Consider the following 13,864-nt stretch of genomic DNA (forward strand, 5'->3'; position numbering starts at 1 on the left):
GGGTGGGAGGGATGCTGGATGGTGGTGGAGGATGGGCGCTGGTGGAGGGATGGGTACTCGGTCATTGTATAACTGAAACCCAAGCACAAAAATTTGTAAGTCTATAACTGTACCTCATGGTGTTTCACTAATAAAAAAAATTTAAAAAAAAGAATTAGAGAAACGAATTAATTATATCAATGAATGTATAGGAACCTGGGCCAAATGTAAGGAAATAAAAGTAGATGTTTTGCCATTCAGACAAAACCCAAATTATATATCTAAAGATCATTTGTAATTTGTAAACCATACTCAGAAAAAAATAATATATTCCTTACCTGCTCAAAAATACCAATCCTTCCCCAAAATTTGCTCGAGCGGGCCCAGTAACGTCTCCATTGGAGACTTTTGTTGTTACTGTGTCTGGCATATCGAATACTCTTGGTAGCTTGCCGGGCTCTCCAAGAGGGGCGGAGGAATCGAACTCGGGTCGGTCCCCAAAATTTTAATAAGCAATTGCTGGTAATCATAACTCTTCAACAATTATTGATAATATATATGTTCTTCATGACTGGATAAAGAAACTGTGGTGCTCTGGTGGAGGGATGGGTATTTGATCATCATATAATTGAAACCCAAGCACAAAAATTTGTAAGTCTACAACTGTACCTCATGGTGTTTCACTAATAAAAATTAAAAAAAATAAAATAAAATTTAGGTGCAATAAAATGATGCCATTTTATTGGCAAAGCTGCTATGTAAAAGTTCTCATAAAACATTTTATTACTCAGTCATTCAAAAAAATAAATATTTATGATCATTTTTGTCGAAAACAGTGAGTTTCAAATGACAGTATTTTGCCTTATGAATAGAAGGAGTTATAATATTGAAAAGTAGGAAAGTTTTGTTATAATTTTAATCAAACATAGAATATCTTTAATACACAAATGTTTTCTCAGCCTAGAAGTTCTTTTCTCTTGTTTCTAAACCTATGGGCTGGAGTGATAGCACAGCGGGTGAGGCATTTGCCTTATACTCAGCTGAGCTGGGTTCCGTTCCTCTGCCCCTCCCCTCTCAGAGAGCCCAGCAAGGTGCTGAGAGTATCCCGCGTGCACAGCAGAGCCTGGCAAGTTCCCCGTTGTGTATTCGATATGCCAAAAATAGTAACAACAAGTCTCACAATGGAGACGTTACTGGTACCCGCTTGAGCAAATCGATGAACAACGGGAGGACAGTACTACAGTGTTAGAGTTTCTAAACCTAATTCAACTAAATATTTGACAAACTGTGCCATATTTTCTAAGTTATTACTTTTTAAGTTAGCAAAATCAACAATAAAAATTTTAAACAAGACTGGTTGTTCTCTCAGTATCTGTATTGTCAAGCCATAATGCCCAAAAAGGGAGGGAAGAAGGGAGTTAGGGAGGGGGAGGATGAGAAACAGGGAGAGAGAGAGAGAGAGAGAGAGAGAGAGAGAGAGAGAGAGAGAGAGAGAGAGAGAGAGAGAGGGAGGGGAGGGGGGGACACTGCCATAGAGGCAGACTAGGGGGAGGGTGGCAGGAAGGAAACTGGGGACACTGGTCATGGGAAATGTACACTGGTGGAGGGTTGGGTGTTAGAACACTGTATAACTGAAAGTGGACCATGAACAGCTTTACAACTTTGTAACTCTATCTCACAGTGATTCAACATAACAAACAACAGTGCCCACCTTAGGTCAGATATCCATAGACTTCCAGATGCTCTTCCAAGACAATATTTAAACTTAATAGCTGGGAAGACTATTTGTTAAAGATTAAGGAAAATAGCCCACACCTTTCATTGTATTCTCAGTAAAAGAGCAAATGTTAAGCATCATTACCATTCTTTCCTAGCAATAGAGGATTCCTGAGTTAGGGTGGCACATAAGAAAAAGGCTAAAAAAAAGCCCCCAAACAAACAAACAAACAAAAAGGCTGTGGTCATTGCAAATGTAATAATAAAGGTTGATTCTATCTTATTTAGAAACAGAAATCAGAATAGATTGTTCTGAAAGTCCAAACTATTGGAACCATTGTTACTTATAACCAACATGCCCAGGCATTCTGAGATGCATATTTACTAATGATGTTAAGACAGATTCTTAGAGTCTTTGAGATCCAGATGGTTATCTTATATGTATGGGAAAAGAGGAACATAATTAACTGAAGAAGCATTTAGTGGTAAAAGGATGGAAAGAATGGAAACCAGAACCATTTACATCCTCCATCAGGACATCTATTGTTTGTGCATCTTAGACAGCTTCTTGGAGTCAGTTTCATTTTATATAACTTACCCTGACACTCTTATCAGATAATGGATTCTATAGTAATTTTTTTACAAAATTAGAGGATATTGCCATTTTAGAAGCTCATGTTTTTCTTGCATAGAGAATTTTTCCACTAATATGATAAGGACATAGGATAAATGCCCACTTGAATGACTCTTTTTATTCAAGAAGCTTGTTATACTTTTTTTCAGCTTACTAAGACTGGTTATCAACTAAGAATTGCTCCTTTGTCAAGATACAACAGAAACCCAACTGCAGTGACTTAACAAAAAAGAATGATATTTAAAAATATAATTGACGGAATATTCTGTATAAAATGAATAAAATGCTTCTAGGAATTAAAAGAAGAATAATTGAGGTGCGTTGTCTGTGGTAGAGCACCCTGTCTAAATCTTATGCTTTGTTCTCACTGTCTCTGGTATGACTGTTATTCTATGGTTTCAGGATTGCTGCTTCAATTCTTGACTACATTTCAGGGGTTAGAGAATGAAAGATTAAGAGTGAGTAGAAAAATCGTTTACATCAATGATACATCTAAAGCATTTTAGAAATTCCCAGTAGAATATGGCTTGTACCTCACTAGTTATAGATATTACACATGATCATTGTTTCTTTGAGCATGTGAAAAATATTTTTAGTATGAAATCGACAGTATATGAGTAGAATGGAGAGAATACATTTAAGATAAGTTAATGATGATTCTAACAAAATTAGTTTCCACTTCCAAGAACATTGCATATCAATACTAGATTTTATTGACTTCCCATTTTGTCTACTTGATCACTTGATCACTTGACATCCCGTTACTCATAGATTTGCTCGAGCGGGCACCAGTAACATCTCCATTCATCCCTGTCACATGCTAGTGTACCCCAATGGCGTCTGTTCATCCTAGGAATATGAAGAGCCTCAAAACGATCGTTCAGGGTCTTGACAAAGAAGTCTGACCATCTTGTAGGTGGGCGGCCACACGGTCCTTTGACGTCCCATGGAATCCAGTCGATAACGGCTCTAGTCCAGCGGTTATCTCCAAATCTCATTAAGTGTCCAGCCCATCTGATTTTCGACACCTTGGCAAATGAGACAGCGTCCCTGATTCTTGACCATTGACAGAGGTTGAAACTCTGGATTCTTTCTCTCACTTGAGTGAAGCTTGATACTCCAAGCAGAACTCTCTCGATTCCTTTTTGGGAGACCCAAATACATCCTGTTTGTGTAGGTCTCTGAGGTGTATGTTAATGCATAAAGAACAGTGGAATCGAAGAGATGTGCCTGGAGCTGGAGGTTCTTCGTTTTGTGGTGTAGCTGTGGTGTATTCGAAATGCCAAAACCAGTAAATACAGTGGTTCTCACTTTGTCTACTTGCACACTTAAAAGTTAGCGTTATATTTTCTAGGCTGAGATCTCCAAGCCTGCTCAAATTGGATCTGGGCATCTCCACCCAGATCCCCCATCTTCTAGTACCTAGGCAGTAACACCCACCAACTATCCTTCCCCCTATCAGCCAGCTCCCAGAAGCGTGAGGTCGCATCCGTGGACACACAACCTCTTATTGTCTAGTTCTCACTCTCGGAGAACCCAATAGGCTACTGAGAGTATCTTGCCCACACGGCAGAGTCTGGCAAGCTCCCCATGGCATATTTGATAAACCAAAATCCAGTAACAATGATGGGTCTCATTCCCCTGACCCTGAAAGAACCTCCAATGTGGCACTTGCTAAAATCTCTGGTGCTTGCTCAAGGAAATCAATGAACAACAGATGACCGTGATACAGTGTGTGATACAGGCTAATTCTTTGCATATAAAATGAACTGTCATATGCATAAAACCTCTTGGTACCTAGATTTATGTGTTATTTTCAGTGAAAAGTTTGCCAAATCATCTCTTTAATAAAAGTCAAATGTTTAATAATATTTTAACAAAATTATTATATTAAAGCATGATTCCTGATTAACTTTGAACATTTACATTATGATTACTATTTATAAATATTTTTTCTTGGCATAGAGAATTTATCTTTACCACATTTAAATATATTGCCATAAAAAGACATGTTTTTCTTTCAATCTGTTAATATTAAGACTGGTAAGGATGATTTTTTAAAAACTGAATTATCATGAGATACAAAGCTCTTCATGGTTGGGTTTCAGTCATACAATGTTCCAAAACCCATCCCTCCACCAGTTCACCTGTCTCACCACCGGTGACCCTAGTTTCCCTCCTGAAAACTCTCCTTTCCCCCAGGTAAAGATGATTCTTAAATTCCTCTCAGTTCAATCACAAAAGTAGTATCTCTGGCTTCATTAGCAATAGAATGACTTGCTCTTTTATACTTTTAATTCCTTGCTGATTTTCTCTGTGGAGCTCTTAAAGAGGAAAGCTTTTGCAAAAGACAAAAATTCTAGGTTGTTAAATTTCATTTAAAAACAGTCCTTTGGGAAGGGGATAACTTGAAAAGAAGTTCAATGTTTGTTTTTCTACTCTCAACTCCTTCTGTTGCAGATGGAATTGTAAAAACAAAAAACAGTCAAATGGAAACTCATTTTCAAATTCAAATATGAGAGTGTTGATTTTTTTATTTACTAAAGGAAAAAAACATAGGGGCTGAAGTGTAATTTGTTACTACCAATTAAACAGAGAAGCTCTGAATGAGTACTGACAGACATTTTAGGGTAGATTATGATGGATGTTGATAGCTTTCCTTAAAGAAAGGGATTGCAATTTTTGTTGTTTTGTTGTTCTTGCTAAATAAAATGATAGTTACAGGAACTGGCTAACTTCCAGGTCCTTGGATTAGCAAGCCAAACAGATGTCTTTGGTGTTACAAAAAACTCTTATTTTACGAATCCTCATTTAATGGCTCAACTAGGCATACCAACACGAGTCACAGAACCCCAGAAACAGACAGACACTCAATTACTTTTTCTCTTCTCTATTTGATGCTCCATGACTCAGACAGCTTGGCTGTGCCCTTTTTCTGCATTCTCTTGTCAGTTTCCTTTATCTAATGGGTAGTTGATTGTCAATACATCTTCACCATCATCCATCTCTTGCCTTCGTATCCATTGTCTGCTAATCTGTATGAATTTCATTTCAGTAAGTAAACTGTCTGATTCTGCCCGTTTGTCTTGCTACTCATTAGAACATCTATTTGGTATTGTCTTTGTTTTATTAAACTCCACATTTGAGCAAAACATCTGGAGTTTGTCCTTTTCTTTCTGACTCACTTCATGTAGCATGATTCCCTCCAAATTCCATCCAGGGTGCAGTAAACTGTAAGATTTCATGTTTTCTTATGTAAGTGAGTAGTGTTCCATATGGCCTGGAGCTATAGCACAGCGGTAGGGCGTTTGCCTTGCATGCAGCCAACATGGCCGACCCGAGTTCGATTCCTCCGCCCCTCTTGGAGAGCCGGGCAAGCTACCGAGAGTATCTCACTCGCACATCAGAGCCTGGCAAGCTACCTGTGGCGTATTCGATATGCCAAACACAGTAACAACAAAGTCTCCAATGGAGACATTACTGGACCCGCTCAAGCAAATCGATGAACAGTGGGAGGACAGTGACAGTGACAGTGTTCCATATGTATATATCAAAATTTATTTATCTACTCATTTGTGTTGGGAATTTGAATTGTTTCCAGATCCTGGCTAATATAATTAATGCTGTGATGAATATGGTCTTTTGAATTAGTGTTTTTGTGTCCCAGGGATAGATGCCCAAGAATGGATTTGAAGAGTCAAAGAGGCTCTCTTTTCTTATATTTTGGAAAGTTTTTAAACCATTTTCCAAAGAGATTGAAACAACTAAACAGCCCTACCAGGTAAAGGTAAGGTAAAGACCCTCCCGTTGATTATCGATTTGTTCTACCAGGAGTAATTATAAGTTCCTATTTGGCACATGCTGCCAACACTTATTGTTATGGAACTTTTAAAATAGGTCATTCTTTCTGGTATGAGATCTATCGTTATTCTGATTTGCTTTTTTTTGCTAATACAATGAACAATTCATATGCACATTCAACCACCCTTATGTCATCTTTGATAATTGTCTGTATATCTCCTCTTCCTGTTTTTTATGGGAGTTTGATAGTGTGTTCACTTGGTTTGAGTTTTAAATGTCTAATATATTTTCCTCCGCCCCTCTCGGAGAACCTGGCAAGCTACTGAGAGTATCTCACCTGCATGGCAAAGCCTGGCAAGCTCCCCATTGACGTATTCGATATGCCAAACACAGTAACAACAAGTCTCACAATGGAGACGTTACTGAGCCCACTCAAGCAAATCGATGACCCAATTGCCGTCATGTTCAAGGCCACTCTCCACATGCTTGGATGAGCCTCATCCAAGTGGAATCCGGGAGAAAAATCCAGATATGCAGGCCCTGTGACTGAGATCTCCAAGTCCTCTCAGATCTGGACTGGGCCTCCTCCCCCCCAGTATCTTGGCAGTCACACCCACAAACTGCCCCCCTGGCGCCATGTAATCTCATCAATGGCCAAGATCCAGAGATTATAAGCCAAAACTCCCCAAAGAGAGCAATGCAGAATTTCCTGGAGCATGCGGCCAATCTCTTATTCTCTTACATACCAAAAGTAGCACACCTTTGTTTGGTTTTAGCATGCTTATTTGTATTCTCTTATATATGGGCTTAAATGGCTCTAGAATGAAATATAACAACATACAAGAACCTCCACTCACTTCCCTCTTACTGTGGTGGGAAGATGCTCAGTGGTGGAATTGGTATTTGATTATTATCTGCAGTGAACTATTGTGAACTACTTTACAAAAATAAAATATATAAAAATTCCAGAAAACCCACATTTTTAATCTGCACTTGTTACATTCAATTATTCACAGAGATTAATTTTTATTAACTTCAAATTCAGCATTTACATTAAAATAAATAAGCAGTATTGATAAATTCCCTCAATTCATCAAATCCCAGAAAAGCACTCTGAATCATTTCCATTTTTAATAAAATTGACTTTGATTTCTCTCTTACTGTCCTTGACTTAGAACAGCTATTCTTACAGAATGGTTATTAGCCTCAAGAAGTTTATTTTCTCACGACAATTTTTATTCTGCTGCAATCAATGTTACAATAATTTATATGGTAGTCAATACATAACAATCTCTTAACACAGCTTTAGCATTATTGTGTAATAAATACAGTGCCTGGTGGGCCTAATCCAATGACAAGGAATCCACACTTAATGAATGTAAATTTCAAAGTCCTCTTTTCCTTTATTGTTTTTACCTGATAATTATGAATGCATTAATAAAAAATAAAATCTGCCAGTGGATTATATATGGTTTTGCAGGATATTATAACTGCTATTATCAGTTGTCCATGGAGCAGAGATATAAGTACAGTGTCACATACAAGTCCTTTCGATGCCCTCAACTCTGCTGTTACAGCAGGGGCACTGTGCATGAATAATGAGCTGAACAGAATTTTAATAGAACTTTATTAAAATGGACATTAGGGTTGGAATCATTTAAATTTTGTTTTGTCATATTTTTGTTAAGAATGCAAACTCATACCCTGGAAATATTCAGATTCTATGAAAAAAAAACCCCAAATCTAATCATCATTTGGTACAGATGAATCATAGAATGTGCTATGATACCTTTGCGATATTGAATCTCATTTAGCTAGTTGATTAGAAAACAAATTGAGCAGCTCAAGGATGAAATGATTCATAGAAGCTGAGCAGACAGTGGAGGCTAGAAACCTTGATTTAAAATTTCCTACCCTGCACATTTTCGGGGTCCAACGTGAAATTTATATTTGCAGTCATGAATTTTTATGTGATTTGTAATATTTTAAATTCTTTTGCTAAACTACCATAAGCATAAATATGTCAAAACATTATATCTATATTCACTGTCCTCCCGGTGTCATCAATTTGCTCGAGCGGGCCCAGTAACATCTCCATTGTGAGACTTTGTTGTTACTGTGTTTGGCATATCGAATACGTCACGGGGAGCTTGCCAGTCTTTGCCGTGCGGGTGAGATACTCTAGGTAGCTGGCTGGGCTCTCCGAGAGGGGCGGAGGAATCAAACGCGGGTTGGCCATGTTGGTCACTTGCAAGGCAAACGCCCTACCCGCTGTGCTATCGCTGTGCTATCGCTCCGGCTCATGTCTATATTAGATCTCATAATACAAATTATAAGAAAAAACACCGAAGTACTGATTACATAATGCCCACTGAAGTGTTGAAAGCATCAATATAACCTGAAAGTGAGGTTTTCAATATTTACACATCTTTTTGTGATATTTACCTCTATCTTTTCTATTGGAAAAGAGGGTATTTTTCTCTGGTTAAGGCAATTCCCTTAATTTCCTATTTCTCAGAAGAGTCTCTTGTAGCTTCTCTGCCTTCTGTCCTAGAGCTTAATACCGCTGTGCCACTCACCTTCTCTGTTAGAACACCCTGTCATGTCTAGGGTCATGTGGAGGGACAGAGGAAGAGAAGGTGCAAGACTAGCTGGTCTTATCCTTATCATCCTTTTCTGACCTCCTCCAACTGGACAGGAAGATGATTTCTCACTTTCAAGGCATCTCTTGACCCTTGCCACCTTCAATTTTGATATTTTCCCCCATTACACTAGCATGCAATCTCCTGAGAGCTGGGATGTGAGCGCACAGTGAAAAGAGCTGGCATCGGGGCCTGGAATGAGGGGACGAGTGTGTGTGTGTGTGTGTGTGTGTGTGTGTGTGTGTGTGTGAGAGAGAGAGAGAGAGAGAGAGAGAGTCCCACTGCTACCACTTTCTCTGAATGTTAGATTTCTTTCCTTTTCAAGACTGAACTTGAGATTCTCTAGAACGCTGTTGTACATTTTTTCTATATTTTGAAGGTCCTGGGACCTTGAGACAAAAAAGGAGAGAAAGCAGCATGAATTTGGTGGTATTTCAAATTCTGTGTTTTTTAATCCAGCCCACCTACATTACTTAATAGTAATCATCATCATCATCATCATAATAATAATTTTTATTAGCTCAATAAGTTTGCCCAGATTAATCTTGAATTCAGTGCCACTCTTTTTTATAATGGGGGAATGGGGGAATGTGGTCCAAAGCAGTTGTTGGGAGATCACTCTGTGATACTCTGCAGCTGATTGAATTTAAGGGCCTGTGTGTGATGTACTGGTCAGACTTTGTGATGCTGGAGACTACCAGGGCTCTCTGAGCTATGCTTAAGGAGCCATCAGTTCCGGGGAAGAAACCAGGATTCTGGGGCATGCAAAGTGTGCATCTCTGTGCAATCCCAGGACCGACCCCTGCATACTCTTTCTTATCCAGAATAAGAGGCAGTAGTCTGCACTATTTTTTTTTCTGGTTCTAAATGAAGATCTAGAGAGGACACTCGATTTTCTTTCTTTTCTGAGATCAGGTTTTAGCTTAGCACATCTTGTCAAGGTTCTGTACTTCTCTTCAGGAATCCTCCCTGTTTTTGAAGATATTCATTCACTTTGATCTTCCCACCAACTTAGTCTCTAAGGCTTTATCTTTTACCCCTTGCTCTCTAGCCCAGGAGAGATCTTTCTGGTAACTTCAGCATTCTGCTAGCTCTCTGGAGGCAAATTTTCCTTTTTGTTCCTTACCACTGAAGATATTTCTTATTTTAAAGTGAATATAACCATGCACTAAAATGAGGCAGTTTATTTTTAATATTTTATACAGTTTTATGTTTGTTCGCCACATGGAGCATTTAAAAATATTTTTAGTCCATCACATATGCTTACTGTAGGTATTTTTCTTTATTTAAAAAATAATTAAAATGGAAGGATGCTATTCAAGTGCTAGAGCACATGCCTTGCTTTTCTGAGGCCCAGGGCTCTACTCCTGCTTGTCCTGGCCCCTGAGAGCCTATGGGTATGACCCCAAACAGAAATATCAACAAAAACAAATAAAAGTAAAATTGATAATTGTTTTGATGTGATCTCCAGATAGAAGGCCTTAATAAAGATTCATCAGCTCTATGTTTCTAATTTTATCACCTTAAGTGTATCTCATTAGAATATTTTTCTAGGACATTTTACAAACATTTAAGACGAAAATGAAACTGACTGGGCTTCAGTAATTCATTTGCTATATGAATGTATTAACTTTAGATTATAATTAATTCCCAGAGTTTAATATCTTTTTTGACAATAAGAACTCAAAATATTTATGTAATATAAACATCAGTGGTTTTGATAACAATAAATTCCCTAACATATACAATGTTCATATAAAAATCAATTTAGGAAGTGGCAGCATTGAGATAGATAACTTTTTAACTTGGAATCCTTTAGTCTCATGCTGTCTTTTAGTTCAATTTCAGAAAGTTCTTCCTACTCCTAAAAAACAAATTTAAAAAGAAATGAACCAATAGAATAAACTATTTGTTCTACTAGTTACTTTTGCACTGATTATAACATCAAATTATGAATCTATGATAAATAAACTGCAGGAATCAGAGAAGAATTTTAGAGAAAATTCAGTCTAAAAGCAAGCACATGTTTGTGGCATATCTTTGAATTCAAAGGTATGACTTCCAGATTTTAAAGTTTGGGATTGATTTGTTGAAGCACATTAAATGGGAAAAGATGATTATTTTCTATGATACCTGGAGGTTAGCAGTACATTTCAGTTCTCTAATAAAAGCTAGTAATACCCAGTGTAATTCACAAGAGGGGTATTTCTGGATTGATAAAACACATAAGAAGACCATTTTTTCAGAACAACTTCATCATAGCAGTATGGCTCCCTGAGGTGAAATTTCTTCCTAAGGTTTATAAGTCTGATAATTTTACAATAAGAAGATTCTGGTGGACAGGGTATAAGATATATCTAGAAGGTCCAAAGTGGCAAGTGCAAATAGGACACAATTTTAGAGTATTAAATTAAACTTGACAAAGCCTAAAGGGTAAATAAGTGCACTATTTTCTGAAGACTGCCAAGTTAAAATTTTTAGTTAAAAAAATATTCTGTGGAGAGGTTAGTCTCTCTTTAGAAGTAGAATGTTATTCCCACAGCCAATACATGGCTGTAGAGAGAAATTGAAGTTTATGAGTTTGTTCCAGTCCAATCAGTAGTTTGGAGTTATTGGAGAACCTCTTCTAACTTGCATTCTCTATGCAAAGAATTGGACGGACTCCCTTAATACAGTTGGTATCCGAAATAGTATATCTGCTCTTGATTAGTGTCAACTCTCTCTATTCTCAGAGGATGAACATCTCTGCATTAAAAGTCAAAGTCAACAGTCACTCTGCTGTTGGACTAAAGATATTTGTCAGAGTAAAGAAGTGAAAGGGAAATGGAGCAAAATGAGTGTCCTTAGGTCTGAAGTTACGATAGTCCTGTATTGTGCTCACATATGTTTGATCTGGAGGTAAATTAAGAAGTGGCTTTGGATGGCTCTTTGCTGTAATGAGCTTACATGGCTCTTTGCTGGAATGTGTTTTTGAGTTGCTGTGAAACAGTGCTCTCTAATAATAATTGAGTCCACCCCTTGTGCTGGGGACCTCTAGGACCATATATATCTATATTCAGAAGACTCCATGGCTGCACCAGAGAAACTTTGGGGACCATGTGATAACTGGGTTGAGTGACTGCTGGCTATGGACCCCAAAACCAAAACAATCTCTAGGTCCCAAAATTTAGTGAGGTCTTCTTTGCTAATTTTACAGGGTAACTTCTTTGTGCGAGTGTTGTTGTCCGGTTAAATGTCTTTTTTCCTGATTTATTAAATAAACACTTTATTCTTATGTTTCTTCTTTCTTGCCACTACATAATCCACAGAAGCCACATTTCTTTTTCTTTGGACAGCACATTTTAATAGACTTTTCACTTTTGATAGCATTCTACTTTTGAACCTAGAATAGCAAATTTGTTTCAGTTCCACAATGAGGTTTAATGGAAATATAATAAATCTAGTTACAGTTTTAGTGGCACTGTGACTAAAGGTGTTTTTTGTGTGTGTTAATTAAAACATTCTTTTTCTTAAATCACAGTGAGACACACTGTTACGAAGTTGTTCACAATTAGGTTTTAGTCATATATTGTTCCAACACCTGTCCCTTCACTAGTGTACATTTCCCACCTCTAAAGGTGGTTTAAACACACACACACACACACACACACACACACACACACACACATCCTTGCATGTACTCAAACTAAATAAAGAAAAATTAGGTTAAAAGTACAAAGTGAAATTGAACACAGTTAAATAAATCTTGACCTGAAAAAAAAGATGAATTTATACTACCTTAGAACTTTTTTTTGTCTTTAGATACTAGTTGGTGGTGCTCAGGGCCTGTTCCTGACTCTTAGGAGTCCCCTGGAAGTTCTTAAGGGACTTTATGTAGTGCCGGGGATTCAAATCAGGTTGACAGGATGCAAGGCAAATGCCTTATCCCATTTACCAAATACTCTGGTCCTCTTCTTTCTCTTCTTCCTCTTCATACTCCTCTTCTTCTTCCTCCTCCTCCTCCTTTCTTCTTTTTCTTCTTCTTTTATAAAATATGACAAATTTTTGCTTTTTTGGATGAAATACAACTTGCCATTTTTTCTCTTATGAATATGTTTTAACATTGTTTAAGGATAACTTGCTTAGGGGCTGGAGTGAGAGAACTCAATGAACATAAGCAAAGTCCTGCATGTTAGAGATCCTGAGTTATTTTCCTGACATCATATTCCCTACCACATAACAGCACTGCTGGGTGGAACCCTACTGATCCCTGAGCACCACTAAGTGCGGCCTGGTGATCCCTAAACATGATGGGTATGACCTTGAGGGTTCCACAGCCTGGTCTGGGTGATCCTGGTGACCCCCAACACTGCTGGACCCAAGCTGCATTGTATCTCCAAGATTTACCACTGAACTATCAGGACCACTCCTTTGGGAGTTGGAGTGGTACCTGAGAGTGGTCCTGGTCCCCAAAGCACTGCTGTGGAGGTCTGACCCCCATCAAGAAATAAAAATAGAACACCTTGTTTTTAACTCAAGGTCATAAAGACTTTTTTCCTTCTATATTCCTTTTTCAAAGGTATTATTTTTGTTTCATTTGTAGATTATGATCCAGTTTAAGTTCATTTTTATATAAGATGTGAGGTATACTTTGAGGATATTTTCATGGTTATGAACTGAACAATTTTTAAAGCATCATTTGTTGAAAAGATTGCTCTTTCTCTATTGAATTGCTTTTGTAACTTTATTAGAGGAAAATTGATATTCATGCGGTTGATTTCTGAACATTCCACTTAGCTTCATTTATCTAATTCTAACCCTTCTCTAATACCAATTTCTCTTGACTTCTGAAGCTTTAATAACATGTGTTAAAATCAGGTTTTAGGTTTAGTTTTCTAACTGCACTCTTCTTTGTTAGAATTTAGTATTGCAGTTTCTTTGCTTATCTACTACTTAGAATCATCTTGTCAAAGAATCCTGCAAGTATATAGACTGGAATTATATTGAATCTGTATATCAAGTTGGGGATACTTAACATCTTAACAATATTGAAATTTTCAACGTGTGAAGTTTGTCTTTATCTAAGATATTTGATTCATGTATTCAGTGTTTT

This window comes from Sorex fumeus, unplaced genomic scaffold (assembly GCF_029834395.1).
Source record: "Sorex fumeus unplaced genomic scaffold, SorFum_2.1 ptg000061l, whole genome shotgun sequence".
NCBI classification, from domain to species: domain Eukaryota; kingdom Metazoa; phylum Chordata; class Mammalia; order Eulipotyphla; family Soricidae; genus Sorex; species Sorex fumeus.